Consider the following 6,046-nt stretch of genomic DNA (forward strand, 5'->3'; position numbering starts at 1 on the left):
TTAGCATATAAGGAAAGGAAATTATATTTGTAATCCATTTTAATCTCATACACATGTTGAGTTTGCTAACTAGTATAATTGAGAGCTTATCTTATTTGAAAATATGCTGGCAAATAAAAGTCTAATCATAAGTTAAGATCTTTCTCATCTTGTTATTGAGGGTATCAATTAAAGTGTAGTTTCTAGAGTATTGTGTTGCAATTAGGGTAAGGTTTATGTGGACACACTATCCATGTTGATCTTCTCACATGCTTATCCCAACAATTAATGTCTATAGTCTTCTAGGATTCCTATAAGCCAAAACCAGAGTGAATAACCAAATAGGTTAAATGGCAAAAAATATCTTAGAACTTTTTTTTAAAGAACACCTAGTATCCTAAACTTTTTTCTAAAATAATAATGTTGATTGTTAAATGGTTTTGTTTGACTAAAAATTGACACATGGCAAGTTTTAGGAAGCTTCTCTATTTCTCCTACTATCTTCTTTATCTTTTCAATAAAGAGTTTCGAACCCACTAGTAAACCCTTCTTCTTCCTCTTCTTCTCTTTGTCCACCTACCACTACCTTTACCTTTGATAGACATAATGCTTACAATTTTGCCATCGTGGATTGAAACAAGTCCTTGCAATCCTCGATGACCATCTTTGTGCCACAGATGGTTCCATTTTCATGCTCTAAAGCAACCCTGTAGGTGAGATTTAAGGACTAGATGATAGTGTTTATGGCAAATTCCACCACTACCTTTATATAATCCTTAGGGTTGGTGCTATTGATGGGGTTAAGCGTGTCGTGGTAGAGACAAAATGGGGAGCAAATGGAAGAAGGCAAAGTCAGCTTTAAGTTTTGTTGATAAAGGCTAAATCATTCACTTTAGAGATCAAGTTGGTGGACAAAGCTTAAAACCTAGCGATCTGTCACGGGGCTAGTCTTTCGACCCGTGCGGCACTTAGACAACCTTCACTGAAAGTTGCTAAGTAAGCCTAACTCGTATGAAAGGAGGATGCTTGGCTAAGAAGAGGAAAGGGAAAGCTTGAAGGCAAAGGAGAGTAGAGAGAGAATGTGAGAGTTCTATAGCTTTGAGAACTCAAGGATGATTTACAAATGAGGAGGGGTGAGGTATTTATAGGCCTCCCCTTGGATCTAGAATGTTCCCACCTCCTTAATGGACGGTGGAGATTAAATCTATCCTACGGTTACAATTGATTCTCTAGAATTCTCTTAACAAATATCTAGATATTTTAATGGAAGAATCTAGAGACAATATTAAAATATTGAGGCTAGAGTTGTGTAGGCTTCTCTAGAATGTTCTTGCACTATCTAGCACTCTTAAGGTTAGTTGGGAGCCTTCTGGAGGGTTCTGGAGCATTCCGGACCTCTTTAACCTTGTGAAAAATGACGAAACGTGACATTCTCCCCTACTTGATTTCGCGACGCCCTCGTCGCGCCTTCCTCCTTGTAGCGTTGGATTTGGTCAGTGAACTGCCACAGGAGGTCTTCACGTTCCCAACTAGCTTCAAAGTCTGGTTGACCCTTCTACTTGATTAAGTACTTAGTATAGTTGGGAACTCCTCTCTTTCTGATCACCCTGTCGGCAAGGATTTCTTCTATCTCTTTGTTGTACTCAGTGATGACCGCTGTCGGTGCTCTCTTAGAGATACCTCGAGATGGATCTTCTTCATCTCCATAGTATTTCTTCAAGAGACTAACATGGACGACAGGATGAATCTTAAGCCTGGGAGGGAGTTGTACCTGGTACGCAACCTTTCCCACACGTTTAATGATAGGGAAAGGGCCTTCATATCTCCTGACCAAGCCTTTGTGGACTTTGCGTAGTGACTTGAATTGATTCGGTAATAACTTAACCATGACCAAGTCACCTACTTGAAATTCAATGGGGCGCCGCTTCTTGTCTGCCCACTTCTTCATTTTTCGAGAAGCTTTATCCAGGCATGCACGAGTAATGTCGGCTTCTTCTTGCCATTCCTTGGTAAACTTATAGGCAGCTGGATTGTCTCCCTTGTATGGAGTGGCAAGTGCGTTGGGGGTTAGAGGTTGTTGTCCGGTAACTATCTCAAAAGGGCTCTTACCTGTCGACTCACTTCGCTGCAAGTTGTAAGAGAATTGGGCCACATCGAGCAACTTAGCCCAATCTCGTTGATGAGCGCTCACATAGTGGCGAAGGTAGAGCTCTAACAAAGCGTTGATTCACTCCGTTTGTCCATCGCTCTGAGGGTGAAAGCTTGTTGAGAAGTTCAAGTCTGTCCCCAAGAGCTTAAAAAGTCGGGGATCTCGATCACTGATGATGTTGTGAGGGATCCCCCATAGCTTCACGACATGCTTGAAAAACAAGCGTGCTACTTCATCAACCTTGCAATCTACTGGGGCTGGTATAAAGGTGGCATATTTGCTGAATCTATCAACCACCACTATGATACTCCCACATCCTTCAGACTTAGGGAGAGCAACTATGAAGTCCATGGAGACACTCTCCCATGGTCTCTCAGCCACCGGCAAAGGTTCGAGTAGACCAGCAGGATGTTGTTGTTCAACCTTATCTTGCTGGCACACTAAGCAAGTTCTCACATATGCTTCAACATCATCTTGCATATGTGGCTAATAGAAATGATTTTGTACGAGAGCAAGTGTTCGTGCCATACCTGGATGTCCGGCCCACATGGAATCATGGCACTCTTTTAGGACATCCCTTCGAAGGTTGCCCCATTTCGGCACATAGACTCGGTTCCCAATGGTGTAGAGTATTCCATCATTCACCCAAAATCTTCGAGTCTTGCCTTCAGTAGCAAGCTTTACTAAGTTGCTTGTAGATGAGTCCTGAGACATACCTTCCTTGATTCATTCAAGGAAGTCATTCTGGGGCATGCTTGCTGAGAGAGTGGCTAACTCGGCTTTCCGGCTTAAGGCATCCGCCACTACGTTTGCTTTGCCTGGCTTGTACTCCAACCGATAATCAAACTCAGCAAGAAAATCTTGCCAGCGAGCTTGCTTCGGGCTGAGCTTCTTTTGTGTTTGGAAGTAGCTCGTAGCAACATTATCTGTCATAATAGTGAACTTACTCCCAAGTAAGTAATGACGCCAGGTTCGTAGACAATGGATAATGGCAGACATCTCTTTTTCTTACACCGTGTAGCGCCTCTCTGTGTCATTGAGCTTGCGGCTCTCGTATGCAATAGGGTGTCTTTCTTGCATTAACACGCCCCCTATTGCAAAGTCTGAGGCATCAGTGTGTACCTCAAATGGCTTGGAGTAGTCAGGCAAGGACATAACAGGCTCTTGCGCGACCATCTGCTTGAGCTTTTCAAAAGCATCTTGGCAATCTTGTGACCATTGCCAAGACTTATTTTTCTTGAGCAAATCTGTTAATGGAGCAGTGATTTTTGAGTATCCCTTTATGAACCGTCGGTAGTAGTTCACCAGACCAAGGAATGATCTTAACTTTAGGACCTTGGTAGGAGGCTGCCATTCTTGAATGGCTCGAACCTTAGTTGGGTCCATCATGAGCTTCCCATCCTTGATCTTGTGCCCCAAGAAGTCCACCTCTTGTTTGGCAAAAGAGCATTTTTCCAACTTAATATAGAGTTCATGATCAGAGAGTACCTAGAAGACTTGCTTCAAGTGTTGAGCATGCTCTTCAAGAGTGTTGCTATATACCACGATGTCATCCAAGTATACCACCACGAACTGGTCCAAGTAAGGGTGGAACAACTTGTTCATGAGTGTGCAAAACGTTGCCGGGGCATTCGTCAGTCCAAAGGGCATGACAAGAAACTCGAATGCTCCATATCTCGTCACGCAGGTTGTCTTCGGCTCATCACCTGCGGCGATGCGTACTTGATAGTACCCGGATCGAAGATCAAGCTTAGAGAAGTACCTGGCTTTTCCAAGCTGGTCGAACAAGTCAGCGATCAAAGGTATCGGGTACTTATTCTTGATAGTAATCTTGTTCAAGGCCCTGTAGTCGATGCACATTCGCAACGATCCATCCTTCTTCTTCTGGAAAAGGATTGGAGCACCATATGGGGCCTTAGATGGTTGAATATATCCTGAATCAAGGAGATCTTGCAGTTGTCTCCTTAACTCTGTAAGTTCTGGAGGTGACATGCGGTAAGGTGCCAAGGCAGGTGGTTTGGCATCAGGCTCCAACTCGATCTGATAGTCTACCTCTCTTCTGGGAGGTAGTTTCTTGGGCAACTCATCGGGCATGACGTGCTTGTATTCCTGTAGCACCTCTTGGATGCAAGGTGGCAAGGTTTCCCGTAGTTTGGTTGGGCCATCCTCTTTCTCGGCCAATGAACGTACAGTGGCAATATACCCTTCTGAGTTCTTGAGACCCCTCTTGAATTGCAAGGCAGAAATCATAAGGTTGGATTTCTCCAAGCGTTTCAAGGGGATTACCCGGATCATATTAGAGTCAATGACCACCATAGACTTGGCTTCGGGAATAGGGAAGGCATATGCTTTGCAAAAGAAAGCAAGTCCCAATACAACTTTGAAATCATCCATAGGGACAACAGTAAAGTCCAGCGTACCTTGCCAGTCCCCGATCTTCACCTTCACATCCTTGGCAATCCCAAGGACTTGTTTGGCTGGGGAGTTCACTGCCTTGATGGTGCCTTCTCCCTTGTTGAGTTGGATACCCAATCTCTTAGCTTCTTCAGCCTCCATGAAGTTATGGGATGCTCCTGTGTCGAGCATGGCAGAGGCAGACTTGCCCTGAATGGCAAGATCAGCATAAAGTAGACCCTTCTCTTCCTTCTTCGATGGAGAAAAGAGTCCAGTCAAGGAATTCAAATGTTGGAGGGAACCAAGGTCGATCTGTTGCTCCTTGTCCCGGTTATCCTTCATCTCAGCAACCAAGGCATTCATAGCCTTGCGGTTGGGGCAGTCACGAGTCCAGTGTGGACCATCGCACATGAAGCATGGCCTCGGTGGCTTTGAGGCATCACGCCTGATTGAGAGTGGTTTATCCTGTCTAGAACTCCCACCAAAGAATCTACCACCATCCTTACGATCAAAATTCTTCTTTTGTCCTCCTTTGTCTCCTCCACTGCTACCAGGATTAGGCTTTTTGGACTTGGTGGAGTAGTCGATTATAGACTCAGCAGCAACAATTGCCTCATCTAGAGTTTGCACTTTGCGTCTATCCAGTTCTACTCTCGCCCAGTCTTTAAGTCCGTCCATGAAGTAGAAAAGAGCCTCCTTGTCGGATAGGTCCTCGATCTCGAGCATGATGGTAGTAAACTCTTTGATGTAGTCAGGAATACTACTAGTTTGTCTCAATCTACGAAGCTTACCTCGAGCCTCAGTCTCAGCATTGTGGGGAACAAAGTGCTTGCGGAGTTCTGACTTGAACAGTTCCCATGTGTTGAGAGTGCAGATGCCCTTCTCTCGCTCGGCATGCTTTCTGCGCCACCATAGTTGGGTTGCATCCCGAAGAAAAGTTGAAGCATTGTTGATTCTGATCGAATCGTTAGAGACTCCTATGGCCTCAAAGTACTGTTCTAGGCCAAAGAGAAAGTTCTCCACAATTGTAGCACTACGAGCCCCATTGTACATGGCCGGCTTGGGCACTTTCAGATCCTGAAAAGTGGCGTTTGAAGTACTACCACTAATAGGGCTACTCACACAGTGATGAGAATCCCATTCATGACGAATCTCATCCATTTGAGAGCGTAAACCTCGTACCTCATCCCTCACATATTTGCGGAGATCGGCGAGATCACGTCTGAGGGAACGAATGTCTTCCCCTAAATCATCGTTAAGGTCTGCAATCATCAACTTGGCAGCCCGCGTTATCTCAGCATTCTCTTGGAGGAGATTGTTGAGTTGATCGTTGAGTCCCCTTATAGTAGTTCTCACTTCCTCCATGTTAGATTCCAAGCTACCAACATGAGGTTCAAGGGACTCACCTGCGGGTGCCCTGCTCCGGCCTCGCTCTCGCTTGGACCTGGGGTGAGCTTGCTCTTGTTGAGCATGAGCTTGCTCCTGTGCTTCTGTGCCAACGACGTTTCCTTCCTCAGTTGCCAT

At 45.0% G+C, this 6,046-nt stretch overlaps 1 pseudogene; it reads right to left on the bottom strand.

The window, feature by feature from the left end:
* Positions 1 to 2,389: 2,389 nt before the first annotated feature.
* On the bottom strand, positions 2,390 to 6,046 carry LOC129286129 (uncharacterized; annotated as a pseudogene).

The sequence above is a fragment of the Prosopis cineraria genome, unplaced genomic scaffold (genome assembly GCF_029017545.1).
Source record: "Prosopis cineraria cultivar Desert tree isolate PC_DT_omini unplaced genomic scaffold, ASM2901754v1 PC11, whole genome shotgun sequence".
In the NCBI taxonomy this organism is placed as follows: domain Eukaryota; kingdom Viridiplantae; phylum Streptophyta; class Magnoliopsida; order Fabales; family Fabaceae; genus Prosopis; species Prosopis cineraria.